The sequence below is a fragment of the Triturus cristatus genome, chromosome 8 (genome assembly GCF_964204655.1).
Source record: "Triturus cristatus chromosome 8, aTriCri1.1, whole genome shotgun sequence".
NCBI classification, from domain to species: Eukaryota; Metazoa; Chordata; class Amphibia; order Caudata; family Salamandridae; genus Triturus; species Triturus cristatus.
In genome coordinates, this window is record NC_140591.1 from 272,722,199 (window position 1) to 272,734,412 (window position 12,214).

Sequence of the window (12,214 nt, forward strand, 5' to 3'; positions counted from 1 at the left end):
CAAAGTTTATTGTCATCAGTATGCTTTCAGAAGGGGACTTGAAGCCACGCCCCTTCTTCCCATTGGCTTGTGTCATATTTCAGGCTAAACGCTGGCTGTCTATTGTAAAGGAGGCTTCTTAGTCCCTCCTTGTTACCGCCCTGTCCACTTTGGCCCCGCCCACCCGGACTGGATCCTTTACTTGCGCCGTGATACTGTCTCCTTTAATTACTGGGTGAGCTCTTTCTTTTTGTCATTCCGGCTGCGAAGCGTGATCGCACTCCGTTGTCCATGCATTTTCGCAACCCCTCCCCCGCCCGCACTCCATTGTCCGAGGATTGTTACACCCCCCCCCGGCAATCCGCTGTCCGTGAATTTTCTCACCCCCCACCCCCACTCCGTGGATTTTCACACTCCCCTCCCCCCGCCCGCACTCCGCTGTCAGTTCATTGTCGTTTCTTGGTGAGTGTCCTTTCATTGTTTGTGTTTTTTTGTACCGTTAAGGTGTAGTTAAAAAACACAGAACGAAGATCGCATTCGCAGCTCTTCCAAGCCGTCAATGTCTCACAAATATGCCCAGTGTTTTTAAATTGCTAGAGTGAGAAACTGCTTTTCTAAAATGATCGAATATTGGTGTTCAGGCCATATTTATAACAATAAACAATTGCCTGAAAGGAAGCTGGGGGCGGTTATTTTCGGAGAAATACAAATTTGGAAAGCCTATCTCAACGACAGAAGGGCCATCACCATGTGGAGGAAGTCCAGAGCTAACGACCAGACCGGCCGACTCTGGAGCTAGAGAACCAGGTGAGTCTTGGCGTCGGATCAATATCCTGTGATTCTGGGCAAATCACTTAATCTTCCCTGCCCACCAAAAAAAGAAAAAAAACACAAATGCGTCCTTGTGTAATGCATCTGGTGCTCATGTAAAGCACTCAAATACCTTCGGGTTGAGTTAGCGCTGTATAAAACTGCAAAAATATCGAATAAAAAGCGTGTGCACCAATTCCCTGCGCACCTAGTACCAGTCTCTCCTTCTTTTGTATTTTTTCAGATTACATGACTATCACAAGTCTTTGTATGGCCTCCAGGGAGCTGTACTGTAATATAATCGTTACACCGTGGCATAGGACAGTTAACACAATTTCAGAATCATTTGATATTGTGCGTTTAGAATAACTTCAGGGTTGTTTCGTGGTCATTTCCGGCGTTTGAGTGAGGCGGGCAGTAAAATGTATTTCGGGGCAAATCGGGGTGATGTATGCGGTATATCATACTGTGGTGAAGTAACATTCATTTTTCCGTGAATCGGGGTTCTTTTAGGGGTTAGTGCAGTTACGCTCTTGTCAGAGTATTTCGAGATAAAAGCAGTAGTGTAGTGCAGATAAACGTAGGGTTTGTTTTGGACTATTTTGGACCTTCCAGGGTGTTGTGTTGCAGTTAAATTAATATAAGGACAGTTTTGGGCCATTTTACGTGTTAAAATGTGGTGTGATTTAGTTAGATGTATCCCAGTGTGAGGTGGAATCATTTTGTTAGCTTCAAATGGCACTGTGGGGCAGTTGAAATCATTTAATGGATTTGGGGTAAGTTTCGAGGCCAAACTGCAGTATATTGCATCTCAATTAATTTTCCGGCTAGTTCGAAGTCATTTTCAGCATTAAAGATGATGGTGTGGAGTTAACTTAATTTCAGGACAATATTGGGCCATTGTAGGCGTACAATTGTGGTGCCACAGGGCTAAATTGTTTCTGTTTAATTCGAGGTAGCGTTAGTTGTTAAAGTACGGTGCGGTGCAGCTGCGTTCATTATGCGGTGACTTGGAGCAATTTCAGGCGTAAACTGGCGCTGCGGCGCCGTTGACTTACTGTCAGGGTGTTTGGGTGTAATGTTAGTTGTAGTGGCAGTACTTAGATGAAGTGCAAGTGGATTTGTGGCCATCTTAGGCGTTGAAGTGCGGTGTGTTCAATCCAGTTATTACCGAGAGATCCCTGGTCATTTTAGGCGCCAAGGAGGTGGGCGCTGCAGTTAAATCATTCGAACTGTACTTATGCAAGACATTGTCATTTACAACGCCATTTACAATGCCAATAGCTCTAACATAAGCAAATGCGAGACCTATTGCATTTCCAATGCTTGTTTAGGTTGCAGCAGTGTGGTTGCAAATATATATTGGGGACATGCTGAAAGTTTACCTAGGAATTAATTACGCCATACGTTGCTTATGTTCTATTCGTTGGCTTTATTTTGCACTGTCTAGTTGCAAAGACATTGAAGGCATGCTGAAAGCTTACCTAGGAAGGCTCGTCCATTGCTTACCATTGGCTTTGTGTTTTGTAGCTCACATTTGCTTGCTTTCTCTTTACTGGTTTTATTTGTTTTAGGCCGTCCAGCATGTCTTTGTATTTCCCCGAGAAGCATACCCTCTTTACCTTGCATTCTTACACAAGCACACGCTTTCTGGGAACTCTTTTTCCTTATTCACGAGCCACTCCATGAGAGTTATTGGTTTTTCATCTGTCTCCCTTGTATGCTGTTGCACATACGTCAGTTTTTTTAATGTTTCCTACACATGTATGATTCTACTTATCCATGGCACTACAAGTTCATCAATCACACATTTCTGTTACTATGCTGGACTTCAGAAGGCGAATGAGCAATAAAGATACCTTTACATTTTGTTTTTATCTTGACACATTTGCGGTGCCTTCAAATATTGAGATCAAAAGTCATGCTATCTCTTGAAAAATTGCTGTTTATTCTCTTAACATGGAGATTGGTATTTATTTTTCTTTATCTGACTGCAAAATGAGAGTGTTTTGTAAAGTGAGCTATGCGACAATCTTGCTGCATACAGGGAGCATGAAAGGAAAGGCTTCTGGATGTCTTTTCTTTTTAGCACACACCAACATTTAAATACCTGTAAATCAGCTGTACAAATGTTTCACATTACGGTAGCAGCTAGGAAAGCACAAAAGAAGCAAATTTCTTTAAATTCTGAAGTATGGTGGTGTGGGCACGGGGACCCTGCAATTTTGACTCCCCAAAATTTACCTTAACAGAAGTCCCACAATTCGATGAATGGGAGACAGTGTTAGATCTTAATTTAATGAGGGAATATAACCCTGGGGTAAGGCCCCTCCCATTGCATCAAAAATATCAGAAATACAGACAATTCATTAAAAGAGCCCACTCAATAAGTGAGTTCTAGATCAGTGGATCAGTTTAAAGGATTTATTACAAAAAGTTTGAAAAAACATTACAAATTAATTGTCATGAAGGCAGTCAGCAAATAGAGCATGACATAGAAATGCAAAATTAATCATATTTTAAGTCGTAAGTGGACAGCAAACTCAGGAGAGAAACTGACAGCATCCTTAGCAGCACAGCAAAATTCTCTTGCTCACCCCCAAATTTGAGGGCTTTTATACACTATTTTTGCACGTGAAGTTAAAAAATCTGTAGCTTCATCGTGGTATGATCAAATATGTTACATTCTTAGCAAATCACAGCACAGTCTCAAGAGTCACATTACCTTAACATCTAAGCAATATTGATTCTGCCCACTCTATGATAATGCTACCTGGAGTTAGTAGAATAACCTGTATATGTGAACAACTGCTAGCTATTATGAATGAATAGGTTACAGTGCGCAAGTGGAAAGACCATACAGTTAATCAAGAACAGTATGAACAATGACAATGGACATAAACAAGTATTATTCTGCTTGACTGTGTGCTGCAGAAATAACAAACAGTGAAATGCACAGGGGAAGATGAGAGACATCCATTTTGAAAAAGATGTCTGCCAGGCCCAAATTGAGCCCTAGTTAACAAGGTTCAGAAAACACACTTCTACACATCATAGAGAGCTAATTGTAGGTGTGCGGAAGTGTGTAAAGAGGTACATAGCAGTAAAAATATGGATAGTTCCCAAAGAAAACGAAATGCAGGGCTTACAAATGAGTTTATAGGATGTGTATGTGTGTCTGGGTGGGGGGCTGATGAAGTGGAGAAGAAGGAAGAACGTGCAGAGGGAGAGAGATGAACAGGCTTTGCTGAAGAGGAAAACTGACGTGTGGGATCTGCAGACGGAGAAATTCAGAAAAACATGAAGAGTAAAACGAGGTGGTGTCTAACAGAGTGAGGGACTGCAGAAGTTAGTGGTGTGGGGGTTGGGGGACGGTATAGACACTCCAAATACCACTTACCCGTTCTACAGACCTTAATAATGTTTAATTCACGGTTTAATTCACGGTCTCATATTTTCAGAATTGAACCATTTTCAATTCTAATTATACACAACAAAATCATTGTTGTTACTCATTTAAGTGGTAGTTTATTAATGCCAATTAGCATTGGCAAAGTCGATAGGTCTGGCCTGTTTTACATGTACCTCCGTTGATGTCTGAATGCAATAACACAGTCTACACCCCAATACTGGTCCATCATGCGTGAAACACTGAATTTTAGTTTGCAAGTTAAAGCCACGCTCTGCATCTTAATCACATAGGCCACCCCTTTTGGAAAGAACTCATAGTTACGCTTCTTTAGCCACTCTTCATCCACCCCCCTACCATTTCTTCCAACTTGAAGCACTACTGTGGACCTTAGAGAAGAACCACCTCCCTCCCCCCCCCCCCCCCCTTCTCTGAGGATATCCATTAAGTGAAGCACTCGTCCTACACAATAAGAAAAGAACTTGCAATGATTATTATTTCGTTCCTAAATGTTGAAATCCCACAGAAGTCCTGCAGTTGGCGATAAAGCACATCTAATGCATTCAGAAATTTTTTTTTGAAAGCGAAAGGCTGCAAAGGTAATACATTTACGAGGATGCATTAAAAGCAAAGTAGTGCTTAAGAGTATTGTTAACAGCTATAATGATCAGAGTATGAAAATGACTTCTAAACACAAGATCATTTCAGTAGATCTCACACACAAGGAAATACAAGCGTGAAGAGTGAAAGCGAAGAGAAAAGAACAGTAGGGGTGGAAGACGATTTAGAGTCTGAGAAGTTGTACATGAGGAAAGTGTAAGGTTTTCTCCTAATTCTTCTCCACGGTGCAAAAGCAACGGCATATCCCTTGATCCTATCCTTTAAGGGGAGGTCGCCGAACAAAGCACATTTTCTTTTGCATTTTTTGTGGAAACGAATGACTGATGTGGCACTCTTGAGTGCAATAAATATACCTTTAGGCAGAGATCCGTTCTTTATGCAGATGGCCTAAACCACGAGGCAGCAGCATGTCGGGCTTCTTGGCTAGCACAGCCAGATTGTAGCATTTGCATTCTTAATATGTGTGCTGTATCTCTCAGCCATATTTAAAATTTGTATATGAAGTCTCAGAATGATAAAGTCAATATTATTACCCCAGCCTTCGTTTTTCAAAGCGGGGAAAAAAAGATATGAAAGTTGGTGCTCCTTGGTTTATTATTAGGCAAAAGTAGGCCAGTGATTGAAGTTATCTTGTTTTTTCGAAAGGCTTCTTAGTCGTTGAATTCTACTTTGCAAATGAGAACAGAGCATTGTAGCTGTTGACATATGACCCAGTTGTAGCTTCCTTCCTCCCCATTCTGGGTACCCGCAAAGGACTACGCCACACACGGGCTTAGTAATATACATCTTTATTTTTCTGCGTGTAACCGCAAACTCAACATTCTAAACCAGTCTTCAGTGCATTCTGCTCTAACACTTTCGTCACAGTTCTACTGAGTACTTCTGGCATGAAAAGTGTTCCATCATTTCTAATTCGCAAGACACTACATCTCCCTCTCTGTTAAATAAAAAATTACATGTTTTACAAAATACTTATATAGATAGACATATACATTTAAATCTCTTCAATCAATATTCTTAGCACTTTCATTGTTCGACCTGATCTTGCTCTGGCAAACTGGGAGGTGTCGTCACTGATGTCCAGGATCTGCGCAAATGGAGTAGAAGCAACAGCAGTTGCTGATGTTTCAGACCGAGTTTCTCTTTCAACTATTAGATCTGAAGAATGATTGGTCAAAGTGCCTGAAATGAAAAAAGTCTCGAGTAATAGACTTCCCAGGGCGCTAGGAGACACCACTTGGAAAGGTTCTGCTTCAAAAGGATTATCAGATTTTCTTTTCTGCATTCGGCATACGAGCACTGGATTTCCTCTCTTAAAGAAGATGTTCTTGGCATATCTTTTGTTTGTTAACCAAGTCATTCTCTTGGGTTGTCGTCTTATCTTTCGTTCTCTGATTGGTTCTATTGAGGTAACTTGGTGTTCATTGCTCTCCCAAACATCAAAGTCGCAGGACTTTCATCTGTTGTTGGGTGTTGAACGATAAGTTCTCAAGGTAGAATTCAATGCAGTTTTCAAATTGAGCTTCTCAATAGTTGCACGCTGCCCTGCTTTCTTTAGTGTACTCATAAAATGCTCAACAAGCTAGTTGGCTTGTGGCCACAGAGATGTGCTCATTTGATGCTATATTTTCAAATGATCCAAGAAATCTCTGAACTCTCGACTAATTAAAGGCGGGCCATTGTCTGACTTCACTAAAGCTGGAACACCTCATGTCGCAAAGATGCCATCTAGTCTTTCAATGATTCGTTCTTGAGTTGCTGATGAAAGATCTTCAATTAGTGGAATTCTTGAGTATTCATCCATAATCAACAATAGATGATGTTCATTAGCAAGTGGACCGAAAAAGTAAATGGCTATTCTCTCCCATGCATGCTTCGGGACTTCTTACTTGTTCAAGGGGTGGTGAATAGTTTTTGTAGAAAGGCATTTGCATAAATGACCAAACTTTAATTCCGTTTCAGCACTGTCATCAAGGTAAGGAAACCAAACTCCGTCCCATAGAGATAATTTTGTGACAACAATTCCATGATGTCTTTCACAGGCTACCTCAATTATTTTCTGTCAGACTCTCCAGAATCAGGATTCTCGACCCTCATAATAGAACTCCTTGCTGAGTGATGGACAGTTCATCCTTGACATTTTTGTTCTTTTGATATTCACCATTACAGATGAGTGGTCAAGTGTATTGGTTCCAAGACTGATGTTTAATTATATCCTTCAGCTTTAACATGTCGATATCATGGCTCGTAGAAGTGATAATCTGAGCTAACGAAATGGCAGTTGGTGTGTTTGATTTTACAATGAAGTAGATATAGGCCTCAGCTATCTTAGATGGAGTACCGTGACCTTGCATAGGGAAAGTAGTCAGCAGGTTTCTGATCCTTCTCTGAACGATGCACAATGGTATAATCATACTCGTTTAACCGTAGTTCCATTGCTCAATGCGAGGAGGCATTTTGGCCTTTGGATTTCCAAATATAGGGGCTGATTATGACTTCGGCAGTCTTTAGACCGCTGTAATGTTTTTGGCGCTCCACAAACGACCGTCCGATTATGATGTGTGCGGTCGTACTCCAAACTGCCTCCACCACCAAGATAGTAGCTCCCCCGGTGGCGGCGGTGAGGACATCGGTGGTCAATGGTGGTGGTGTTGGCATGGGCATCGCCATGAGAATTATGACCTGCCTTTTCGCTGACCTTTTCATAGCGGGTATCCCGCCATGATAAGGTTGGTGGAAAGGCAGGTAAAGGGCCACAAAAAGGGCCCTCAGGTGATTTAGCCCATGGAGATTGTGGCTGGGGGCACATGTGGTGCCCTCCTATACCTGCACTGTCAGTGCATGCACTGTTTGCCATGCATGACATGGTGCATGGCAACATTGCGCCGTATTGCTGGAGGCGCAGCAGTGTGGCTGGCATTGACTTCAAGCTCTCTCTTAGACCTGAAGCATGCTGCCGCTGTGGCTGTGCCGCCGGCACACCGCCAGCACTGTAGTGACCTTGTGATACAGAGGTCGGGATGCCGCCAGTTTGGGGTTGTTCTCTCACTCGTCGTGGGCTGGCAGTGTTCCCCAACGAATTTGTAATTGGGCCCTGTTGCAAAGTCATCCTGTGCCCTGGGCACCCCCCAACTTTTTTCTGAAGGGTACTGGAGGTAACTGATTTTGACTGACCCTGGGCTCTGCCTAACCAGGCCCAGGGCCAGTGTTATGCTGAAAGAGACACATTAGAATACAGTTAAAACCTACATACACTAGGGTACACAATGGTATGGTGGGGTACCCCTGTGATTGTCATGACCTCCCCTATAGGCCTCTAGTATATAATAGGGCAGGGGGGTTGAAACTACCTAGAAGTCCCCAGTATCCTGGGGCATGGCAGTTTAGAGGCTAGCAGCCCTTTCCTGCACTTGCATGTGTGCACTGCTGAAGCCTGAGGTCAGTTTAAAAACAGCCCTGGGTGCCAGGACTGCTTTTAAAAAGTAAACTGTGCCCAAACTCAACTTTGGTGTTTGGGGAACTTAAAAATGGATAACCTACAATGTTTTGGCATAGTGAACTAAAGAGTGGACTCCCTGCAAGCTACAGGTTAACAGAGCTCACCTGGACATCCCCACCAAGAATTCCCAGCCTGGAGTACCAGTGGATTTGTAAGGGTTTTGTTCACACAGTGGTGAGAAATTCTCCAGAACAATTTCTAAAGGTGTGTCCCTGTCAGAGAAAACGAAATGACTAAAAGGGGCACTGTTGGTTTCTAAGCACTAGAAAATGACTAATCTTTAAAAATTCATATCTCTGGGTCCCTACATTGAATGTTTGTCGTTTTGGTGTCATTTTAAGGATAAAAATATCTCCTATATTTATAAATTGGTGTTGGATTTGTATTATGTGTGGTGTCTTAATTATTTACTGAATTGGTATTTTTAAATGCTTTACATACTTGTCTTTGAAGTTAAGCCTGTCTGCTCGCAGCCACGTTACCAAGGTTTGAGCATAGGAATAATTTTCTAAGACCTATGCTGAGACCTACCATGTGTTAGTGGCCTTATTGCCAGTGGCAGACCTACATTTGCCCCTACCAATAACCCACTTTCCAACAGGCCCTAAGTCAGTAAAGCTTAATGATCAGTTGCCATTGTGAAAGGTTTTCCGTACAGGAGTACATGGAAATGTTCACAAGTCCATACCACAGTTAAGCTTCTTTTCTCACGCTGTGAGTAACCACATTCTGTTAGGGACAAATTTCTTCTTCCATAGGCCACAATATGCCTACGAGCATTCAGGTGTCCACTGTGCTGTGCAAGGATAGCGCCTAGTCCGACTGGGCTAGTTTCAACAACAACCTCTGTACGAAGCTTCGGATTGAAATATGTCATTTCAGTATCATTGTCATGGGCTTGTTTAATTTTCTTGAAGTTTTTCTCACATTCATGTGACCAATGAAATAGAACATTCTTCCTCGTCAAGTCTCTCAACGGAGCACGTACAGTGGCAAAGTATTGTATGTATCTGGAACAGTAACTGGCCATGCAAAGAAATGAACGTACCATGGAAACATCTTGTGGGGGATCAGCATTTGACAACACTTGTACTTTAGCAGGATCTGGTGTCAAACCCCCATCAGAACAGATATGGCCAAAGAAATTTAGCTTTGTCTTATTGAACTCAAACTTGTCTGCATTCAACGTCAAACCTGCTTCGGCAAGTAAACTACATTCTTGTGTAAGAGTTTTATTGTGTTCTTTTTGTGTAGCTCTGAAAACTAATATGTCAGAACTGTAATTGAACGCTTTCATGACAGGCTGTATGATACTTCGAAAGACATCTTGAAACAGTTCTGCAGCGGATGACAAACCAAAACTTAGGCCCTGATTTAGATGTTGGCGGGACTCCCATCGTCCCTCCGCAGCCGAGTTTACAAGTACTCCACCGAGCTGATGAAATCCCTCGTGCCGTACTTAGATGTGTGCTGACTGAACCGCCATCCACATCAACAGAGTGTGGCGGGATTGTGCTAAGCCTATTTGGACTTCGGAGTTGTGCTGGTGGTGTTCTAGCAGCAGATTGCTGACGGTGTGATTCCATAACAGGACTCATTCAACATTGGACTATTCCTGTGGCTTCTGGATGGATGCTAGCATTACACACCTGATGTGTTTTGCCTAATTGTGTTCACCTTCATACCACACAATATGATACACTGCATTTCAGGCCATGATCCTTTGCCATTCCACTGTACCACAAAATTTTTAAGCTGAACTTTTACCAGTTAAGTCTGGTTTATTTTTTAGCTTTCTCTGTTTCTTGTCCCTTATTTATTACTTCAGTTATATTCTTGTGCGTCATAACATTTATTAGAACATTGTAATTTGGAGCACTCCATTCGATTCAATGGAGTGCTCCGGGTTTGTACAGGACAGTAGAAGCCCACAGAGCAACATTCCAATGGTGTTTTTGGTCACAGCCAGTGCTGTGAACGAAGACCTCTTGGAGCCCGAGGGTATTTAAACCCCCTCGGGCTCCGAGAGGCCTTTGTTTTTAGTAATTATAACATTCTGCCCTCTAGGGACGCAATGTTCTAATAGCCTTAGAGCCTTCCTAGCAGGCTCTACTGGCCATTAAAGGCCTGCCCCCTTTCGCTCAGGCCTTTAATGGCTGGTAAAGCCGGCTAGGGTCGGGCTCTAAGGCTATATTTAATTTATGTTTTATTGATAATGGCAGGGAGGAGAAATCCCCACTTTACAGAGGGAGAATCGTCAGTTATGGTGGATGAAATTCTAAGGGTAGAGCCACAACTGTTTGGAGCGCAAGTACAAACTACAACCATATCTCAGAAAAGACTAATGTGGGCCGAAATGGTTGACAGAGTTAATGCGGTAGCAAACAACCTGCGCACACAGGAGGAAAGTAGGAAGAGGTAGAACAACCTGCTTGGGAGAATACATTCACTGACCTCCAAGCGTCACCTGAAGGCCCAGAGGACTGGTTGTGGTTCTCCAAGCCCCCTCTTACAACTTTTTCCCTGGGAGGAGAAGGTCTTGGAGATCCTACACACTGAAGGCTTGACAGGCATCCCGAGTGCAGTGGAGACTAGTAGGATACACTTTTGAATTTGTCACTAAACCTATATGCTGTTTAAGATTTTCATTTAGCTGTTGCTAATGTGTTTTGTACCTTTTGTAAACATACAAACATATATGTATTTTTATGCATTATTTTGTTGTCTTGTTTTTTTGTTTGAATGTATTTTGTTGTATATAAGATTACAGGTTGCAATCTCCATAACATTTCACATGATGTAATGTTGCTTGTAAATGGTTTTACATCAAATAACATATTGCACATATGTTTTTTATATTGTTAAGTCTGTTCTTTTGTACAACATAATTTCACTAGGTATGTTTAACTTACAAATTTGCACATGCTGTTAATGTTTAATTGAAATGACTAAAACTACCATGATGCCTTTTTTTGTTTTGAGAAAATAATATTTCAATGTTATCTTGCTCATTCCCTCTTCTCTTATCACACCTTCACATGTCAAAGTGTTATTTTGTATGTTGTCCTATCCCTGTTATTTGTTTAAATTTGTGTTCTATATTTCACAAATCAGAACGTTTTTTACCCAAAACATTTTAGGTATGTATTTTTTTATGCTGAACATAAGCAGTTATTTGTGTGAAATGTACTCTACAATGTTCATAGAATGACTAATGCTATATATCCTTCTAAGTTGTGTAAATGTCATAATATCAGCCGCTAGGCCTTGTAATGGTTTTGCCTCTCTACTGTGTTGCGTTAAATGTTTGGTATATTTTATGTATACTTTCTAATCATCTTTTCGCATTTCAGGACATCTTTTTACCTGCTTTTTTTGAAGTAGTTTTATGTGTGATCCAAACTGTTTATATAGCCTATTATAATACCACTGAAAGGTACAGTCATAATAACCTTTTGCTTTTTACTTTTAAGTTGCTTCATATTTTAGCCAGTCAGTCAAAAAAGCTTTTATTTCGACCATGTGGCCATAAAAGCACATTAAAAAAAATACAATACATTTTGCATAACAAGGAAGGATATTAAAAATATGTCATCATAAAATTTCTGTACATTGGTGATATATTAAAAGATGGTACAAATATAGTTTGTGCAAAATTTTCTAATTCATTCATGAATGCACTCCCTCACTACAGCACACGGTACTAAACTTGAATACAAATCAGTAATCAACAAGGGATATGTATTCTACCTTAGGTGCGGGAGGGGTTAAAATATTGCATATTAAAGTAAATAGTCAATCCATTAATGTAAATAGAGCTCCTGTCAATTGTTAAAAAGCTTTTGACTTTGTATAGTACATATATGTAACAGTGCTAAAAAATCGCATTTGAACAG

At 41.3% G+C, this 12,214-nt stretch overlaps 1 protein-coding gene across 1 annotated transcript in view; it reads left to right on the forward strand.

The window, feature by feature from the left end:
* Positions 1-653: 653 nt before the first annotated feature.
* Positions 654-12,214, forward strand: part of ELMOD1 (ELMO domain containing 1) — a 521,431-nt gene continuing 509,870 nt past the window's right edge. The window contains exon 1 of the mRNA XM_085621500.1: positions 654-786. The gene's annotated coding sequence lies outside the window, so the exon portion shown is untranslated. The remainder of the gene's footprint in view (positions 787-12,214) is intronic.